The 21764-nt window shown below is 45.9% G+C and overlaps 1 protein-coding gene across 1 annotated transcript in view; it reads left to right on the top strand.

Moving 5' to 3' along the window:
• The window catches only part of ERCC1 (ERCC excision repair 1, endonuclease non-catalytic subunit), a 55059-nt gene that overhangs the window by 23666 nt on the left and 9629 nt on the right, over positions 1-21764 (top strand). Inside the window, exon 3 of the mRNA XM_043994526.1 lies at positions 1018-1190. The gene's annotated coding sequence lies outside the window, so the exon portion shown is untranslated. The remainder of the gene's footprint in view (positions 1-1017; positions 1191-21764) is intronic.

Consider the following 21764-nt stretch of genomic DNA (forward strand, 5'->3'; position numbering starts at 1 on the left):
CTAAATGTCTGAGGGCAGATTTGAACTCAGGTCTTCCTGATTCCAGGCCCAACACTCTAGCCGTTACACCACCTGTTTTGTGTCTGTGTTAGAGGGGCTGTGGAAGGACTGGTACATGGATGCACAGTTGGTGAAGTTGTAAATTGCTCCAACTGTCCTCGAAAATAATTTGAAAGGATGTAAAGAGAGAGACTCTTTGACCTAGAGATTCCAATCCTAGTCAGTCACTGAATCAATAAGCAGTAAGCACCCACTCTATGCCAGGCATCATGCTAAGCCCTGAGGGTATAGAGAAAGGCAAAAGCAGTTCCTGTCCTCAAGAAGCTTATAGTCTAGGGAGAGGCAGTGTGCAAAGAACTAAGTACATATAGAATCTAGGCAGTGTAATTGGTAGGTAATCTCATCAGTGGGCATATACCCCCGAGGAAGTCAATGAGAAAAAAAAGAAAGGCACCCCCAAGCTATTTATAGCAGAAACAAAGTCTATGCCCATTGATCTGGAAATGGCTAAACAAAGTGTGGTCCATGAATGTGTCAGAATATTATTGTGCTGTAAGAAACATGAGAAGACTTCTATGAACTGATGCACAGAGAAGTAGACAGAGCTAGGGGAACTATATGTGCACCAACTACAACCACAGTGTAAATGGGAAGAACACAAATCAAACATTGGAACTCAGTGCTAGAACATTTCAATAACCGAGCTTATTTTTTTAAAAAAAGGTAGGGGGAGGGCAGCTAGGTGGCGCAGTGGATAAAGCACCGGCCCTGGATTCAGGAGTACCTGAGTTCAAATCCGGCCTCAGACACTTGACACTTACCAGCTCTGTGACCCTGGGCAAGTCACTTAACCCCCATTGCCCTGTAAAAAAAAAAAAAAAAAGGTAGGCAGCTATGTGGCACCATAGTGGTTAGACCCACTGGGCCTAGAGCCAGGAAATCTCATTTTAATGAGTTCAAATCTGGCCTCAGGCACTTTACTAGCTGTGTAAAGTCACTTAACCCTGTCTTCCTCAGTTTCCTCACCTATAGATGAACTGGAGAAGGAGATGTCAAACCATTTCAGTACCTTGGACAAGATGGGGTCACAAAGAATCTGAAAAAACTAAACAACAACAGCATTAAAAGAAGAGAGATGAGAAGACATTTTCTTCCCCTCCCCCATTCTTCACAAAGGTGGAGATCTTCAGGTATGGAACAATCCATAAAATGTCAGATTTTTTTGATATGTTGATTTTGCTGAACTGTTTTTTACCTTTTAAAAAATATTTAATAAGGGATTTAATTTTAATAAGGGATGGCTCCCTGGGAGGAAGCAGGCTACTTTGGGAAATGTAGGTGATATAAAAACAGAAGATCAATAAAAATGTATTTTTTTAAACTAGATAAATGTTTTATTTTGACCCCCCTTTTTGCATCACTCCCTTCACCATAACAATATATAAAATATTTTATCATAAAACCAACTCCTAGTTTTATTTATTAATTCAATGTTTTTTTAACTCTCAAATTCATTAATCTTGCCTTTAATTTTTAGGATTTCCAGTTTAGTGTTTAATTGGAGATTTATTTATTTGTTTTTGTCGGGGCAGTGAGGGTTAAGTGACTTGCCCAGGGTCACACAGCTAGTGTCAAGTGTCTGAGGCTGGATTTGAACTCAGGTCCTCCTGAATCCAGGGCCGGTGCTTTATCCACTGCTCCACCTAGCAGCCACCAAATAGGGATAATAATAAACCCTTCCTCACAAATTACGAGACCTTAGAAAAGTCACTTATCCTTTCTGGGTGTCGGTTTTCTTATCCATAAAATGGGGATGCCAGCAGCCCCTACCTCACAGGGTTGTTGTGTGGAATGAGCGAGATGGTATATGCAAAGGGCTTTATAAACCATAAATTGGTGGTGCTATTTTTATCCCAATGAGTTGGGGGGGGGAGGCAATTTGCATCTTGGAATTGTACAACTGCAAAGTGGGAAGACAGGTCATTTAATTCACCCCCAACTACCCAAATCGGGGCCCTCAATGAGTCAGGGAAGGTTTCCCCAGGGCTGAGTCTTCAAACCCCTTCCTATTTTTCCGGGTCTTCCCAGCAGTGAGCTTGGCAGTTGGGGCTCAGACTTGTCATTGGAGCTGAGGTGGGTGACGTCCTTTCTCTTTGGAGGTGGTGACAATGACATCAAACAGCTCCAGGATGACACATAAGCTGTGGCCATGGCATCTGCCTGTTCCCACTGGAGTTTTTGCTCCAGGTGACTCATGGCTGAAGAAGTCCCTTCCGTCCTCCCCCCCCCCCCTTCCTCCTGTGTCTTCAGGAAACAGGCCCTTCCCCAGACCCTATCTGTCTCAGGATGGCATCAGGAAGTAGAGTATGGACAGCGAAGTCTGACCCAGTATAGAGAAGGGTCAGGGGAGTTTTCTGAGATCACAGCACCAGGAGAAAGAACAGTACAGTAGACCTCATTTTCCTTGAATGTCCTTTCCTCAGGTGCCGACTTCAGCCCCAGCACTGGACCGGATATGAAATAAAGTCTCAGTGAGTTCACACCAGAGTTCCAAAGGGGCAGCTAGAGGGATAGAGCACCAGCAGGAGGACCTGAGTTCAAATGTGGCGTCAGACACTCACCCACTGTGTGACTCTCTGGCCGGGCAAATAATTTAACCCCAGTTGCTTTCAAAAATATATATATTTTTTTAAGTCATGGGGCCTGGGGCCTGATCTTGGTTTTGCCAATGGTTGGCCATGTGACCTTTTCATTCTCTGGGCCTCAGTTTCCCCATCTGTTTTGTGAAGAGTTGGACAAGATTCCCTCATATTCACTCATCAGACACAACTGGACACACTATGTGCTCAGCCCTGGGGAAGATACAAAGTTTAGATAAAGATGGGGGTGGGCCCCCTGCTCTCATGGAGCTTACAGTCTAGTAGGAAGATAAGAAATTGATATGGACAATTATAACACTCTGTAATTAACACACGGTTAGTGCCATGGAGTGGTACAAAGTGTTTGGTGAGGTCTGAAGAGATCAGATCCCTGAGATCTAGGAAGTCCCCCTGGAGGAGGTGGCATTTGAGCCAAGCTTTGAAGGAACTTCAGGATTTTAAGAGGTGGGGAGGTGAGGGGAAAGGACATTCCAAAGGAGAGATGGCCCGAGCAAAGGCACAGAGGCTGGCGATGGAGCATTGAGTTTGGGGCAATAGCAGCAAGACTAGTTTGTTTTTGTTTTGTTTTATTTTATTTTTTTGGCGGGGCAATGAGGGTTAAGTGACTTGCCCAGGGTCACACAGCTAGGAAGTGTCAAGTGTCAGGTTGGATTTGAACTCAGGTCTTCCTGACTCCAGGGCGGGTGCTCTATCCACTGCGCCACCTAGCTGCCCCCAAGACTAGTTTGAGTATAGCAGAATATTTGGGGAAAGTTGGCTGGAGCCAGATTGTGAACGGCATTCATTGCTTGTTAGATTGAGGAGTCAGTATCACCTGTTAGAGGCAGGAGGGAGCCAACTATTCAATCAAGCACTGAGCATTTATGAGCCCCTAGTGTATGCCAGTAGGGGAAGAGGTGCCATGCCCAGATCTTTCTCTCAACACACAGGAAGGCTCGAGGTTGTGACTCTGAGGACGGGGGACATTTCTGTAGTGCTCTGAGCATTTGCAGAGTAGTTTCCGTCTATTCTCCCATGTGAACCTCAGACCAGCCTAATGAGGCAGGTATCACTACCCCACCACATAGGCATCAGTACTTCATTTGCCAGATGAGCATCATACCTAGCCTCAGGGTGCATAAGGACCTGCCCACAATCACGTAGCTCGAAGGCAGGACTTGTTCCTGGCTCCAATTCCAGCAGGAGGTTCATGCCTCCACCTCGAGCTATGTATGATGCTAGAACCTGGAGGCTCCCTGGACTGCGGAAGCCCAGAGAGGTTGTGACTGGCCCGTGGCCACACAGCTTCTAAGTGGCAATCAGGACTCAAAGCCCTCCTCCGCCTCTTCCTCCTCCTCGGGAGCCACACGACCTCCTCTGCACCCCAGTGGCCGCCCTTCTCCTGATCTGCTTGGAACTGTGCAAAGTCCAGGAGAGATGGATTTGAGATGTGGATTAGGACTGCGGTTATTTTTCATTAGTCAAGATTAAAAGAAATTAACCAATAAAGCAACAAGCTCTTATCTGTGAATTTAGCCCCAGGCTCCAGGATGCTGATTGCCTCTACCCCGATTTTGCTGAGGGCATTTATATGACTCGTGGTTTATCCATTGGTTTTGGATTATCTGTGGAGCTGCTGCTCCCCCTCCTGGCAGGAATCCGCAATTACAGACCCACGGCTGAAAGCTCTCAGAGGCCCCTGGAACCCTACCGCTTAATTTCACAAATGAGGAAACTGAGGCACGGGGCTCTACCTCAAGGTTGCGCTCTTACTACTGTACCCTAGTCAAGCAATAGTAATGTATTAAGTACCCATATGGATCAGGCTCTGTGCTAGGCTCTAGACAAAAAATGAGAGCCCCGTCCCTCAAGGCGTTTCCATTCTATCTGGAGACATGGGGCCTGGAGGGGCAGTGGTTAGGGAGGTGGAGTTAAAGGAATGGTTCGCATTGGGAAGGAGCATCGTATCTCGGGGTCATAGTGTCAATCCCCCTGCCTCCAGACGTGGGACCGAGCCAGTGAGGCTCGTGGTAGGAGTGCAATGATGGGGCGGGGGCTGTCTCGGGGCCACAGATCTCCCCTGGCTCTCCAGGCAAGGCTTCCTTAGGGTCTCGTGTTCACAGGTGGAAGTACCCCCTGGACAGTAACTGCAAGCGGTCCCTGCTGCAAGGCCAGACTCGGGAGGAGCGGCGCGCTAGGGGCGGGGGGCTATCTTCCCAACGACGGGGATGGGGGCGAGGGGCGGTCCGCACAAAGCCCCCACCCCCACCCCTCCCAGAGCCCAGAGGACGGTCCGGATAAGCGGGGCGGGCGCCGCGTCCACTGCCCCCAGCCGGCTGGGCTGCGGGGCTCGGTGAGTCAGCCCCCGGCTGCACCCGCGTCATCCCGGCCGTTCGGCTCCGGCGCTATTTCGGGCTTGGGGCGCTATAAATAGGCGCTTGCCTGCCAGAGCCTCCCCCCTCCCCTTCCCTTCTCCTCCCCTCCCCTCCCCTCCCCTCCCCCTCCAACCGTCCCCAGCCCCCCAGTCCCCCCTCCCCAGCAGCCCGAGCCCCAGGAGCAGCAGCAGCTGCGCGTCATCGCGGCTAAGTTTAGAGGCGGAGCGGGCGGGGCTGGGGGAGGGGGGCGGCGGGGGGCCAGACTGGGCCCTCTCCCCCCTCCCCTCTCCTCTCCCCCTCTCCCGAAGGCTGCCCGCTCGCGCCCTTCCAGAGCTTTCCATCCTGACTAGTCCGACACCCGGCCGGGGCGGGGGGGGGGGGGGGGGGGGAAGGAATCCGGGTTTCGAATGTACGGATATGAACTTGGCCCCTAGAGATGCGAATTTCGGGCTGAGGAAGTCCCACCTCAGCAGCTCCGGCAGCCCAGGTCTCCTCCACATTAACTAGGACCCTTCTGGAAGAAATGGGGAAGCAGAGAAGACAAGCCGGGGTCAAGGGATGGGGGGGGGTGAGGGGGGTAGGGGGAGAAAGGGGAAAAGTAGTGGAGAGGTAGGCAGAAGCGGGGGGTGAGGCAGGGCTCAGGAGGCCCCCCTCCCCTTACGTCAGGCCTCTCCATCCTAAAAGGTTCTCCCCCACCCCAAGAATTCCAGTTCTTCCAAACCAAGGTCAATGCCACCTCCTCCTGGAAGGCCTCCGGGAATATTCTTAATCCCCTGGCTCTGTCCCCAGTCTGCTGCTCTCCCATGGAAAGGGCCGTGGGGGACAGTTCCCTAGGCCTCGAGCACACAGAGTTTACAGGTGGGAGCGTTTTTAGGGGAGAGGGGAGTACAGGGAGAGGACCCAGATCTGGGGCCTCCTGATTGCTCCTGCCGCCCCCACCGCGCAGCGGAAAAGGATGCAAGAGAATAGGCAGTGAGGGAAAGGAAAAACCCAAATTGGAAAGCAGCAGAATGCCTGAGGGCTAGTCCAGGATCTCCCGGGACGACTTGGGCAAATCCCTGCCCCTCTCTCTGAGCCACAGACTTTTTATTTGTAAAACATGGGGTTTAGACTGGTTGAGCTCTCAAATCCCTCATTCTGTGTTCTGCGTTCTGCCGGCCCTCCCGGGCTCTGACATTGTTCTAGGCTTCTCCCCCATGCCCAGCCCAGCTCTGGCATTCCCTGTTCTAAGGGCCCTTCAGCTCAGGTGTGCCATGGCTTGTGTTCGGGGGTTCCTCCCCGCCCTCCCCCCTGACATTCTGTGTGCTAAGGACCTCCACAGAAAGGCATTTTCCTCTGCAGCTGCGAGAAGATACCGGATGTTGAGAGGGGAACATTTCCTGCAGCTATTTGGGCCTGGTGGATGGGAGTGGGGTGGGGTTGAAGGATGCTGGGGGTAAGAATCTACAAATAGCAGAGGAGTATGGAGGGGATCCATCCTCCTGCTGTACTGGGTCTCTGAGCCATGAGAATCATCCTCCCCCCCTCCTTCCCCCCTCCTCCCCCCCTTTTGAGCTTCAGCAAAGGAACTGTCACTTTGAACCTAGGGATGCTTGCCTCTCCCAAGGATTGCAGGATTCAAACCCAGGGAATTCGAACTCCCAGATCTATATTCTTCTTCTTCTTCTTCTTTTTTTTTAAAGTGAGGCAATTGGGTTAAGTGACTTGCTCAGGGTTACACAGCTAGTAAGTGTTAAGTGTCTGAGGCCAGATTTGAACTCAGGTACTCCTGACTCCAGGGCCAGTGCTTTATCCACTGCGACACCTAGCCACCCCTCTTGGAATGCTTTTTACTGATCATCCTTGAACTGGTCTGTGTCCCCTTGGCAAAACGATTTAGAATAATGGAAGGAAAGTGACAAAATTTGACCCAGACATCTCATTCTTGGGTTCATACTCAAGGAAGTTATGAACAACTTTTGTCTTTTTGTATCCCCAGAGTTTAACACAGTGGGTGGCACACAGACATTTACTAAATGTTCATTGAGCAGTAAAAAATATTTGTAAGGATGAACTGCGAGCCTTTTCACAATTTGTTGGCTGAATTGCCCTATAGAAAGGCCAGGAATGTGACCAGGGAGCAGAAAACACCCCTCCCCCCTTCCTGGCTTAGCTTTGCCTTCATCCTCCCTCCCTCCTATTCCTCAACTCATCCATATGGAAGAGCAAAAGAGAATTAGAATTGGGATATGGGAGAACCCTGGAAATCCATTTTGGCAATGACATTTTGGCAACATTTTGGAAATATCATTTTGGCAATAGTTAGATGAGTAACCCTTACATAGATGGTGAATAGGTGAAAAGCTGGCCTTTAGAGATTAAAATATGGAGGTGTATGGAATGGTTACCATGAGCTAGAATTGGGTATCCTATGGAGGCTCAAGCCCAGTGACTTGAAGTTCAGTTAAAAAAAACACCTAGGGGCAGCTAGATGGCGCAGTGGATAGAGCACTGGCCCTGGAGTCAGGAGTATCTGAGTTCAAATGTGACCTCAGACACTTAACACTTACTAGCTGTGTGACCCTGGGCAAGTCACTTAACCCTCATTGCCCTGCAAAAAAAAGAAAAGAAAAGAAAAGAAAGAAAGAAAGAAAATCTTCTTACCACTGAGTAAACTGAGAAGAAACAATCACTATACCTACACATTCTGTAAATCAAGGAGAGAAAAGACCCCACCATCTCCTGTTTCCAGATGCAGGTTCACTAAGCCTCCATGTGCACTGGCAGCAAACTAAAGACTGGGCTCTCACTGGCTCACCACTCCCCTTTACATATTTATTTGGCACATATGTGTTCTGTATATATTTATATGTACTTGATTTCTTCCCTGTACCCCAGTGCTTCGCACATAGTAGGGCATGTGTGGCACATAGTAGGGGCATGGCACATAGTAAGTGTTCACTCAAGTCCTCATTAGGATACCAGTGAGTGCAGGGTCAGCTCTTTAACAGTGCCACAGATCAGGGCTTGCCTTATTGGTTTTTTATTTTATTTTATTTTATTTTTGCTGGGCAATTGGGGTTAAGTGACTTGCCCAGGGTCACACAGCTAGTAAGTGTTAAGTGTCTGAGGTCGGATTTGAACTCAGGTCCTCCTGACTCCAGGGCCGGTGCTCTATCCACTGCGCCACCCAGCCGCCTCCTGCCTTATTGTTTTGTTGGTCATCTAGGTCTAAGAAAGTGATAGGGGGAAAAAATTTTAAAAATTTAAAAAAGAAAGCGATAGGGAAATGACAATGGCGATTAATAAAGCATATAGTAGTAGTAATGCAGATGAAAATTATTAATAATGGCAACCTTGTTGTTGTTCAATCATTTGCAGCTGTGTACAACTCTTCATGACCCCATTTGGGGTTTTCTTGGCAGAGATACTGGAGTGGTCTGCCATGTCCTTCTCTGGCTTATTTTACAGATGAGGACACTGAGGCAAACAGGGTGAAGTGACTCTCCAGGGCTCACACAGCTAGTGAGTGTCTGAGGCCAGATTTCAATTTAAGTTTTCCCAACTCCAGGTTTAGCGCTCTACCCACTGTGCCACCTGGATGACCTCAAGATGTCTCCAGTTTGAAATGTCCGATAGGCAATTGGTGATGTAGAATTTTGAAACTCAGGGGAGACACTGGGGCTGGATTTATAGATGTGTGAGTCATCAGCATAGAGATGATAATTAAACATTCAGGAGCTAATGAGGTCACCCAGAGGATGAAGAAAGAGAAGGACAAAGAGGGCAAACCCTCGGGGAGCAGCCACAGCAAGGAGTGTGTGGGGTGGATGATGAACCAGCAAAGGAGACTGTGAAGGAGTAGTGAGACAGGGACGACGGCATTGTCACCAAAACCAGAGAGAAGACAGTGTTCAGGAGGAGAGCGGGATCAACAGTGGAAAATGCAACAGAGGTCCAGAAGGATGGGGAATGGAAAAGTGAATAAGACATCATGGAAACTTTGGAGACAACAGAGCCGGCTGAGTGATGAGCTCAGAAGCCAGACTGGGGGGAATTAGGAGTGAGTGTACACAGCATGGAGGCAATGGGTTCAGAGAACATTTTCAAGGAGTTTGGCTGAGAAAGGGAGGAGAGAGTCAAGGGACTATAGCTTGAGGAGATTGGGGAGGGGGGTGTAGGTTTTTAACAATGGTGGAGACTTGAGTATGTTTGAAGGCAGGAAGGAGCCATTGAGATAAGAGAGGCTGAGAATTCTAGTGAGAAAGGGGATGATGGAGGTTGCAACATGTTGGAAAAGATGAGAGGACTCTTAACCAAGATTCTGAAGGGTTTTTTTTTTGTTTTTTGTTTTTTTTAGTGAGGCAATTTGGGTTAAGTGACTTGCCCAGAGTCACACAGCTAGTAAGTGTTAAGTGTCTGAGACTGGATTTGAACTCAGGTACTCCTGACTCCAGGGCCGGTGCTCTATCCACTGCGCCACCTAGCTGCCCCCTGAAGGGTTTTTAATGAACTGCAGCTGCTTTTCTAAAAAGCTATTTTAAAAACCCTCCTCACTTTGAACTAAAAGATCATGGAAGAATATATGCTCATAAGGAGAAAAAGATAGTATTTTATTTTAGATTTTATTTTCCCAAATTACATGTAAATACAAATTTTGACATCAATCTTTTTTAAGACTTTGTGTTCCAAATTCTCTTCCTCCCTCCCCCTGCCTTAAGAACTCAAGCAATTCAATATAAGCTATACATGAGCAGTCATGCACAACATTTCTACATTAGCCAGGTTGTAAAAGAAAACAGATGTTATGGGCCCCGAGCACCCCAGAAGTTCTCTGGGATACATCAAAGAACCTTCTCCTTGAGAAACTAAACCAAAGGACAGACACACCTAAAGAGATAAGCGGCACCGGATCTGAACTGAGCTAGCTCTGGGACCACCATCCTTCATTCCAGTCTCCCTCACCCCTGGGGAGATAAGATTGGGTGTGGCTGCTGCCTTTGTGGCCTGAGGAGCAGAGAGATGGCTTGAGAGATCTGCAGCCACCCCTTACCCAACTCCTCCAGCCACCACCAGTGGGGGATGGTCCTCCCTCAATAGGGGAACTTTCCACAGTCAGACAGTTACCTAATTGGACCACCATCGGACCTCTATAAAAGCCTGTCTCCTGCTCAAGGAGATTGGTATTTCAGAGCCACGCTCTGTGCCATGCCTTCTCCCCATGAGAAGAAGTCCAAGGATTTTTCTTTTGGTTTCCCTTTCCCAGCCTCTAAATAAACTACTATCTTATTCTATTGGATTTGTGTGCAAGAGGGTGTAATTCTTTAAAGAGGAATTCCTAAGGACCCTTACCCCAAACCCTTACCCCTATCGCAAACCCCCTACCCTAATTTCCCCACAACACAGACAAAAACAAAACTTCAGATAAAAGAACTAACAAAAAAAATTATGCATCAATCTGTATTCAGACACCATCAGTTCTCTCTCTGTAGATGGACTGCATTTTTCATAAGATATTCAGAGTTGCCTTGGATCATTGCATTGCTGAAAATAACCAAGTCATTCACAGCAGATCATCTTACAGTATTGCTGTTATTTTGTATACAGTACATTTCACATTATATCAGCTCATGTAGGTCTTTCCAGTTTTTTCTGATAACATCTTGCTCATCATAAAAGATAGTGTTTTAGCTGGGGGCTTGAGCTGGATATAGAAGCTGGACAACCAGGCAGCCAGTGGACTCATGAGGTCATGACATCCAGGGGAGATCAGGGCAGAAAAGACTCTGTGGGAACAGTGCAAAGCCCATCATAAAACATCAGAGGTTCTGGTGTGAGTTGCTCCTGCACACACATGCCTGGCCACAATGTCCCCTATGTGTGTCTGCTCCTCTCCCTCATAGTGCATGTTTATGGAACAGTGTGCCTTAGGTTTACAGGTGAAATATTTTATTGATAGTTTACTTTTTTTTTTTTTTTAGTGAGGCAGTTGGGGTTAAGTGACTTGCCCAGGGTCACACAGCTAGTAAGTGTCAAGTGTCTGAGGCCAGATTTAAACTCAGGTCCTCCTGAATCCAGGGTGGGTACTCTATCCACTGCGCCACCTAGCTGCCCCAATAGTTTTCTTAATTTGCCATTCTTGGCTTTGACCTAATTGTATCTTTTGATTAACTATTAAAAGTAAATTCACAGGGCAGCTAAGTGGCGCAGTGGATAGAGTACCCGCCCTGGATTCAGGAGGACCTGTGAGAGTTCATGGGCTATTGTGTTAGTAGATGAAGAAATGCCAAGTGCCTGGGCTTGTTTCTCACAGGGACCCACCCTGTGACTTGGGGGAGGAGTCTGCCTGGTGCAGCAAGGAGAAGTTCATCCAGGATCATCATCTTGGATGCCTTAGATTCCAAGATGAACCGAAGAAAAATAGACATTTTTTCTTTTGTTTTCAGACTGTCACTAGGTAGGTTCCTTAGGTGTTCCTTTATAAGTCAGAACAGTTGCTTGTAGGATAAATCTGCATAGTTGTGGGCTTATGTACTGCTATCTGTCATGTTACCATCTCCATTCTGGGTATGGAAGCTGACATGAGCAACGTGAATCCTTAGCACACTGGTGGGCAGCAGTAAAATCTAGAGCCACTCAGAGTAATACTGGGTTAGCCAATCAACAAACCTTTATTTAGGGCCTACTATGTGAACAATAAGGCTATTGAGAACATTCAAAGAGGGAATTTCTAAAGATGAATGGTCAGGATTGACCCCAGTGGAGAAAAAGAGGCCAAAGATGTGAATGAGCCTGTCTACTTCCCAGTGAATAGATTTCCCAAGCTAAGATGCTCCCCATGTCTTCCTAAGGAAGAAACTTTGGATATTTGTTTTGACTAAGCAAAGTCTTGCAGTATTGGCAAACAACCAATATGGAAGAAAAAGAAAAGTGTGGGGGGAAATGAAACGGGTAGAGAGCCTACGAGGAGCAACTTCTTTTATGTGGACAGAATTTCAAGCTGAGAATCCTGAGGTCATATGGTAGAGATACTTGCAAATGATTTTGTGGAGGTATGGTTGTATACTGAATTGATGCTAAATTTTTTCAAAGACATTCTATGCAAAGCAGAGAAGCCTGCCCCTTTCATACATATATGCAGTCTGCTATGGAGATGGAGGGTGAGGGGAGCAAGAAAACCAGAGGAAGGAAGATGAGGTCAAGTGTATGAAGTTATGATTTGCCATCATGAACTGAGTTGATTTCCCCCGTAGATAAGGGGTCAAATGAAGATATGGGCAAATGGTTCTCAAAAAAAAAAATTGCCACCAACTAACATCCATAGGAAAGAATGATTCAAATCACTAAGAGAAATTCAACTCGAAATGATCTGGAGATTTCAACTCATTCCCAGGAAAGGGACAAAGATGACAACAGTCAATGCTGGAGGGTTCTGGGAAGATAGGAATTTGTTGTTGTTGTTCAGTTGTGCCTGATTGTTTATGACTCCACTTGGGCTTTCCTTGAAAGATACTGGAGTTGTTTGTCATTTCCTTCTTCCAGCTCATTTTTTTAAATCATAAAAGTATTTTATTAATTTTCTAGTTACATGTAGATATAGTTTTCAACATTGGGGGGGGGGCAGGGCAATGAGGATTAAGTGACTTGCCCAGGGTCACGCAGCTAGTAAGTGTCAAGTGTCTGAGGCTGGATTTGAACTCAGGTCCTCCTGAATTCAGGGCTGGTGCTCTATCCACTGTGCCACCTAACTGCCCCTCAACATTTTAAAAATAAGATTTCTAGTTTCAAATTTTTCTTCCTCCCTCTCCCCCTCCCCAAGACAGCAAGCAATCTGATATAGGTTACATATGTACAATTACATTAAACATATTTCTGAATTAGTCATGTTATGAAAGAAGACTCAAAGCAAAAGGGAAAAACCTCAAAAAAGAAAAATAAAAAAAGTAGAAATAGTGGGGGCAGCTAGGTGGCACAGTGGATAAAGCACCAACCCTGGATTCAGGAGGACCTGAGTTCAAATCCAGCCTCAGACACTTGACACTTACTAGCTGTGTGACCCTGGGCAAGTCACTTAACCCCCATTGCCCCACGAAAACAAAACAAAACAAAATACTTTGTCTAAAAAGTAGAAATAGTATGGTCCAATCTGCACCTAGATTCCACAGTTCTTTTTTTCTGGATTTGGAGAGCATTTCCCATCATGAGTCCCTTGGAACTATTTTGGACCATTGTATTGCTGAGAAGAGTCAAGTCTATCATGGTTGATCAACACACAGTGTTGTTGATACTGTGTACAATGTTCTCCTGGTTCTGCTCACTTCACTCTATATGAGTTCATATGAGTCCTTCCAGGTTTCTTTGAAATTTTCCTGCTCATCGTTTCTTACAGCACAATAGTATTCCATTACATTCATATACCACAACTTGTTCAGCCATTCCCCAAATGATGGGCATCCCCTCAATTTCCAATTTTTTGCCACCACAAAAAGAGCAGCTATAAAATTTTTTGTACATGTTCTCCAGCTCATTTTACAGATGAGGAAACTGAGGCAAACTGCGTGAAGTGATTTGCCCAGGGTCACACAGCTAGTAAGTGTCTGAGAACAGATTTGAATTCAGGTGTTCCCAACTTTGAGGTTCTAGCCACTGTCCTAATTGGTGGAGCTGTGAATCAGTAAAACCATTTTGGAAAGCAATTTGGAATTATGCAAATAAAGTGATTAAAGTATTTATGCCCTTTGACTCAAGGATTCCACTACTAGGAGGTTAAGTGATAAGAAGAAAATCCCCACATACAATAAAATATTTATAGCAGCATTTCTTGTGATAGCAAAGAACTGGAAACCTAGTCAATACCTATCGATTGGGGAATGGCCAAACAAGTTGTGGTACATTGGATGTAATGGAATTTGACTATGCTGTAAGAAATTGTGTATGTGATGAATACCGAGAGGTGTGGAAAGACTTACATGAAGTAATGCACCGTGAGGAAAGTACTATACCCATTGACTACCACAGTGGAAACGGAAAGAACAAAGACCACAACACAACTGAAAGTGAAAGTTGCATAATGATCAAGATCTAGTTTGTCTCAGAAGATAGGAGACACCTCCTCCCTCCTTTGCAGAGGTGAGAGGTCCATGGGTGTGAAACATTGAATGTATTTTCAGACTTTTTCAATGCATTTTTTTGTTTGTTTTTTGTTTTTTTGTTTTTTGGTGGGGCATTGGGGGTTAAGTGACTTGCCCAGGGTCACACAGCTAGTAAGTGTCAAGTGTCTGAGACTACATTTGAACTCAAGTCCTCCTGAATCCAGGGCCGGTGCTTTACCCACTGCACTACCTAGCTGCCCCTTTTTCAATGTATTAATTCCACCTCTCCCTTTATCCACTGGGCCACCTAACCACCGCTCATCTTTTTCTTTAAGAAAATATCCATCTCTCAGATGGTAGAGAGAGAGGCATATGGGGGAAATCGAGGCAATGTAAAAATAAGATATAAATAAAACTTATTGAATTGTTTACATTGTTTACAGCCTCAGAAGCTACTTGCTACTGAGTAATTGGGATGGAGTAAGAACAGAAATAGCTAAATCCCAAACAGTTGCTACAGAAAGTCGGTTCAAAAACAATTTCAGAGTGATCTGACTTGAGAAAATCGACATACAGCTAGCTTCAGAACATCTTCTCATACATAAGAACAAAAAACTGCCACTCATCACCCAGTCTCAGAGGCAAGAGCTTACAGAAAACTGTTGGAAATGCAATTGCAGACAGAACCATTCCAATTATAAAGAGAAAACATCAAGGGACTAGAGGTCAGGACAGTTTGATGCAAGGGGCACTACCAACAGAGTTAGCTTTGGCTCCAAAGGTAGACTGGATGGTCATACTTATCTTGGCTTCACTTGAGAAACATATAAAGAGACTTGGCTCAATGGAAGCTGATGCTCCCATGAACTAATATTGGGAGTCAGAATAGGGTGAGAGAACGAAAGTTATCTCAGGTTCTAAAAATGCAGAACCTTGCCTCCTCACAGGTTATCCATGGTCTTTTCCAACTGCAGAAGGCAGTGGCCATGAGTGGCCCTTGAAACTTCCCAGTGGGCCCAACCAGATTAAGATGTAACTGGGGGGTGCAGCTAGGATTCAGGAGGACCTGAGTTCAAATTCGGCCTCAGACACTTGACACTTACTAGCTGTGTGACCCTGGGCAAGTCACTTAACCCTCATTGTCCCACCAAAAAAAAAATATAACTGGAAAATGTTTAACAAAATAAAAATACAATACAATATAGATAATGCTAATTTGTGGCTTTCTAAGTCGATAGGCAGTAGTAGGGATCCTATTTCCATTTGTAGAAATTTCACAAAAATTATATTTGTATTCTCATGGGTAGAGTATCCTGTTGTGTGGATGCCAACGGAGTCCCAGTCATTCTGGGAGAGAGGTATTTGAGATAAAATAATAGAGAAATATAGAAAAATACCTTTCTAGTCTCTGAAAGGGCCAAGACTCTGGCCTGAGTGACAAGCACTCTCTCTACTTGAGCTAAATCATAGTGAGTCCACAGTTCACTAAGGAAGTTATTGGTGTCAGTGGTGAATGAATTGATAAAGGGAAAGGCATCTGTTAAATTATTAAGTGTCTCTCTTTTTTTTTTTTTTTAGTGAGGCAATTGGGGTTAAGTGACTTGCCCAGGGTCACACAGCTAGTAAGTGTTAAGTGTCTGAGGCCGGATTTGAACTCAGGTACTCCTGACTCCAGGGCCGGTGCTCTATCCACTATTAAGTGTCTCTTACTAGCTGTGTGACCCTGGGCAAGTCACTTAACTCCCATTGCCCCACAAAACAAACAAACAAACAAATAAAAATTATTAAGTGTTTTCTGTGTGCCAGGCACTGTGCTGTGTTCTGGACAAACAAATACAAAAGTGAAGAAAACCTCCACCCTCCAGGAGCTTATATTCTAAGTTTCTGGCATTCATTGCCTGTGTGACCTCAGTTACTTAACCTGCCTGGGCCTCAGTTTCCCCAGCTTGTAAAATGGAGGAGTGGGACTAGATGACCTTTGATGTCTCTTCCAGATCTGGGTCCATGACTCTATGAATTTTCTTTTCCTTTTTTTCTTTTTTTTTGTGGGGCAATGAGGGTTAGTCAAGTGACTTGCCCAGGGTCACACAGCTAGTAAGTGCCAAGTGTCTGAAGCCACATTTGAACTCAGGTCATCCTGAATCCAGGGCTGGTGCTTTATCCACTGCGCCACCTAGCTGTGCCTGACTCTATGACTTTTCACCAGCTTTTGGAGAAAGCGAGTGGCCACCTTGGATCCTAGCCTATTAGATTATGTAAAGTTCATCCCTCTCATTTTGCAGGAACCACAGGGAAGTTCTGGTGTAGCTGTATGACTTCATTGTCTTTGAAGAGCACAAAGAAAAATAATCAAGTTGAGCCACCTGTAGGCCTCTGCCCCAAAGAGTTCAGAAGAAAGAGGGAAAGGAAGCATGTGTACAAATATTGAAGTTCTTTTTGTAGTACCCCCCCAAAACTGGAAACTAGGGAAGGAGCCCATCTATTGGGGAAAGGCTGAAGAAATTATGATGGAATGGTGACTGCTTGGGCCCCCACTATCTGAAGGCTAGGTGTGTTACATTTCCTCTCTTTCCCAGCATTCTCTGGCACCCCAGGAGTCTCTAGCACCCCAGTTCCATTGAATCACTTAACAGTCAGATTACAAAGATATTTATTTCAAGAGATAACAAAAATATAAAAACATTATACCCAACACCTATGGGCCATAATCCTCCCTTATGTCACTCCAGTCTCTGGGGGGAAGAGAAGAGGTGGTTTAGGGTTACAGATAAATTCAATTCTTAGATAGCATGGTCCCTTGGGGCAGCTAGATGGCGTAGTGGTAAAACACTGGCCCTGGATTCAGGAGTACCTGAGTTCAAATTCGACCTCAGACACTTGACACTTACTAGTTGTGTGACCCTGGGCAAGTCACTTAACCCTCATTGCCCTGCAAAAAAAAAAATTTTAGATAGCATGGTCCCACCAAATTTCAAGACCAAAACCTTGTTAGGGTCAAGGGTTGGCACCCCAGTTTCTTGAGACTTCTCTGCTAGGCTGGTAGCAATGTACAGACTGTAATTTCTGCTCAGAGGTGCTGTGGCTTAGACTCCTGGATCTGGGAACTTCACTTCCTTTTTTGGGGGGGGGTGGGGGTGAGGGTGAGGCAATTGGGGTTAAGTGACTTGCCCAGGGTCACACAGCTAGTAAGTGTCAAGTGTCTGAGGCCAGATTTGAACTCAGGTCCTCCTGAATCCAGGGCCGGTGCTTTATCCACAGAACTTCACTTCCTATGCCTTGAACTGAAAAGGACAAACAACACAGACCAAAACCCCAAGCCCACCAGCTGTCTAGGCCTACTACCCAGGAAACCTTTGAACAATTAAAGGCTTTCCATCATTAGGGGAAAGGTCAAATACATTGTGGCAGGTGAATGTAATGGAACGGGAAGGGCTTTAGGAAATGACAAAGCTTGGAAAGACACAGAAAACAAGACTTCTTGTTGTTCAGTCATGACTGATTCTTTGTGAACCTATGGACAATAGCCTGCCAACACTGGCTATGGGGTTTTCCTGGCAAAGATATATTGGCGTGGTTTGCCATTTCCCTCTCCATGGCAAACAGAGGATAAGTGACTTGCCCAGGATCACAAAGCTAGTGTCTGAGGGTGGATTTGAACTCAGGTCTTCCTGACTCCAGGCCCAGGGCCCTATCCACTGAGCCACCTAAGCTGCCTCTACCCAACAACTACAGTCATGTAAATGGGAAAGACCAAACAATTACCACAAAGCACTCCAAAGGGAATGTTGCATTTCCCTATACCCCTCCCCCCACTCCTTTGCAGACAGAGGAGGTCCATAGGTGTGGAAGATTGCACATATTTTTAAAAATTTTATTTTATATATTGACTGTTTTTGCTGATTGCGTTTTCTCCAATTTTTTCTTTCTTTCGTTTTCTTTTTTTGTGGGGCAATGAGGGTTAAGTGACTTGCCCAGGGTCACACAGCTAGTAAGTGTCAAGTGTCTGAGGTCGAATTTGAACTCAGGTCCTCCTGAATCCAGGGCTGGTGCTTTATTCACTGCACCACCTAGCTGCCTCTGTCTTATTTTCTATAAAATAAAAATTCTTCGTACCCTGTGCATGGGTAGCACATGCCAATAGTCCTTGCTACTGAGGAACTGAAGACAGGGATCTCTGAGTTTCAGTGGACTAAGCCAATTTGATGTCCACAATAAGACTGGCACAATATGGTGAGCCACCAGGAGGGGGCGAAGGCAGGCAGGGGCCAGAATGTGGCCTAAGGAAGGGAGAAACAGCCTAGATCAGACAAGGAGCTGATCAAACCTGTACTGATGAGAGGGGGATGGGCTCTGGGATGAATCCAGCACCTCTGGCTTGGCAGTAGGGCAACCCAGTGAAAAGAGAAGGGGAGAGGAGAGCAGAGTCGAGTTGGGGAGGAGAGGGGAGGGGAGGGAAGAGGAGATGAGAGGGGAGGAGAAGAGAGGAGAGGAGGGGAGGACTGAATCTTTGTTATATTGAATGTTTCTCTGGGAAGGGGGAAGGGAAAGAAATACAGGGGACCCATAAGATAACAGATTGATGGCAAGCTGTCTTTAAATTAATGTATTAAGAACTGGTTCTGGGGGCAGCTAGGTGGCACAGCGGATAGAGCACCAGCCCTGGAGGTAGGAGGGCCTGACTCCAAACTTGACCTCAGACATTTTGTAGGTGAATGACCCTGGGCAAGTCAATTAACCCCAACTGCCAGTGAGAGAGAGAGAGACAGAGAGAGAGAGAGAGCGCGCGGGAGAGAGAAATGGAGGCACTTATTGTTGTCAGCCTTCTCCGGGAGTTTAGCTACAAAAGGCAGGAGAAATACAGAGTGATTACTAGGGGGAGGGTACTTTGAGGATGACCCAGTTTGTGGGCAGCAGGGAGGTGGGGATGATAGAGGGACACTCTGCCGGAGAAGATTGGATGGGATGAAATGCTTGTGCATGGAGAGGGGCAGAAGGGCCACCCCTTTATGTGAGATGGGCGTGAAGGAGGATGGGATGGCGGGGGATGGGAGCTACACTTGGTTCTTGTTCTTTGCATTAAAGAATAGATTCTTGGGGCAAAGAATCTTCTACGGGAGCTGAGCAGCGACTTTGCTCAGATTCTGAAGAGTTGTGCATACTAACACTTGCTTAAGTTTGTTTTTATCAAATGTTTGTGGTTTTAAGTTCAGCATTTCTTTTGTGTATAGGTAATAAATACCTGTTGTCGTTGTTCAGTCATGCGCGACTCTGTGTGACCCCATTTGGGATTTTCTTGGCAAAGATACCGGAGTGGTTTGCCATTTCCTTCTCCAGCTCATTTTACAGATGAACAAACAGGCAAACAAGGTTAAAGTGATTTACCCCAGGGTCATTTGGCTAGTAAGTGTATGAGGTCAGATTTGAACTCAGGTTTTCCTGACTCCAGGCCAGGCACCCTATCCATTGTATCATCTAACTTCCCCAAATACTTGACAATACAATAAATACCTGACCCATACCCGATTGCTATCATATGGTGCATATGTTTCAACTTTCCCTTTGGGAAACCAAAGCCTAAGCTTTAAATGATCATCCCATGGTATCCATGGAAGGGTCCAAAGTGTATGAAAAAAAGGAATGTGATTCCTTTTCTGGGTCATCAGGCTGTCATTCGCCCTTTGTTTTCAGAGGACCAATGACACCACGATGTTGGGGCTGGCTGATGGGCGATGATTTCACTTGTGCATGAATTGGATTTAAGTGAGGCAGAGCCTCACAGTCATCAGCCTCACTCTCTCTTCTCTTCATCGAAGTCCAGTGGCACAACAAAAGTCAAGAGGATTGATGATGGCCTCGGATGCAGGGGATGATCTTGGCATCTTAGATGTCTGACTGAGCTCTAAGGCTTCCGGGACACCTGCTTTAGCCACCTCACTGCCATTGGAACAAATAGTTCTCATCTTCCCATTCTTCTGGGAAAGTCTTCACATGTTGGGGGTAAACATCTTCCTGACTTACCTACGGGTTTGAGGCCTGTTGGTTACCCTCAACCTGGTTTAGCCCATCTGCCAAGACAGCCTTACTGGGCTGTGGTTGCTGCACATGTTACAGATTCAAGTGAGAGTTGGGTGCCTGGCAGATGCCAAAGGTGGGTTGGCAGCCCCCACGACAGAGGTGCTAGTCTTCCTGAACACCCCAAGGCCACTCCAAAACTGAACCCAGTCTCAACCGCATGTATGGTGTAACGATTGCAATGATGCCACCTGTTGGAGACTTACTATAGGAAAGCTCCAACATGAGGAGAAGACCTCTGAGGGCAGGACCATGCATCTTTTCTTTGGCATCAGGAAGTGATGTTTGCTTGTGGGAGGAAGAAGGGGGAGGCTGACGCTCTGACTCGAGCTGTTTCGTGTGGACTCTGGCAGAGAGCGGAGCTAGGAATGCTCTCTCCCTTTAATAGATGAATCTAGGCCTTTCTACTTCTCTTCACCAAATTCTTATTCTCCTTAATAAATGCTTAAAAGTCTAACTCTTGGACAGCTAGGTGGCGCAGTGGATAGAGCACCAGCCCTGGAGTCAGGAGTACCTGAGTTCAAATCTGGCCTCAGACACTTAACACTTATTAGCTATGTGACCTTGGGCAAGTCATTTAACCCCAATTGCCTCACTAAAAAAAAAAAGTCTAACTCTCACTAAAGCTTATAATTTATTGGCGACCACTCATTAGATATTTTAGACAGTACAGTTAGAATTTTAGCCCTTACAATGGGTCGGAGTAGATGAGCTCCTTAGTTGAAAGGGAGTAGATGTAATGCCTCAGCCCCGGAATCCAGTTACAATTCTTCCTTGTTAGATACAGATTGTTTTCCTGGTTCTGCTTACTTCAATTGCATCAGTCCATGTAAGTCATGCCAAACTTCTTTAAGTTCCCCATATTCTTCATTCCCTAGAGCGCAATAAAATCCCATGATATTCACTTATCACAGTGTTTAGCCATTCCCTGATTGATGGACATCACCTTTGCTCCCAGATGCTTGCTACTACAGAAAGTGATCGGCATTGTATGCAATTCCAAAGAATTAGAAGCTATAGCCCAATGGATGGGGAATGTCTGAAGAAGTTGTGTTATATGGCTATATATAAAAGACAGGATAGAGAGCCAACCTCCAGGTCAGGAAGCCCCGAGTTCAAATCCTACCTGGGACAGACAGGTACTGGCTATGTAGCTGGGTTAGTCACTTAACCTTAGTGCCTTCAGCAAACTCTCTGAATCTCTAAGTTGCAAAAATAATTGCAGAGCTACAGTAGTACAGTTTCCCAACACTGATGGAACCACACCACCTCCCAAAATTTCATATATATATATAATATATATATACACACACACACGTCTATGTATATATACATATATAATCTATACATGCATATACACACATACCTGAAGGAATAATGAATATGAAGAATTAGAAGAAAATAGATCATAGGATTTAGTGTGGGAAGAGCCCTTGAGTACCATCTAGTCTAATCCCCAGTTGAAGAAGCTGAGACCCTGGAGAGCATGAGACTTGCCTAAGGTCATACAGAATATAACTAACAGCTGGGATTCAAAGCCAGGTCTTTTTGGTATCAAGATCAGTTTCTTTGTCCTGTATCCTAGACTCTTCTTTCTCTTTCCCATC

Source organism: Dromiciops gliroides, chromosome 3 (assembly GCF_019393635.1).
Source record: "Dromiciops gliroides isolate mDroGli1 chromosome 3, mDroGli1.pri, whole genome shotgun sequence".
Classification (NCBI taxonomy): Eukaryota; Metazoa; Chordata; class Mammalia; order Microbiotheria; family Microbiotheriidae; genus Dromiciops; species Dromiciops gliroides.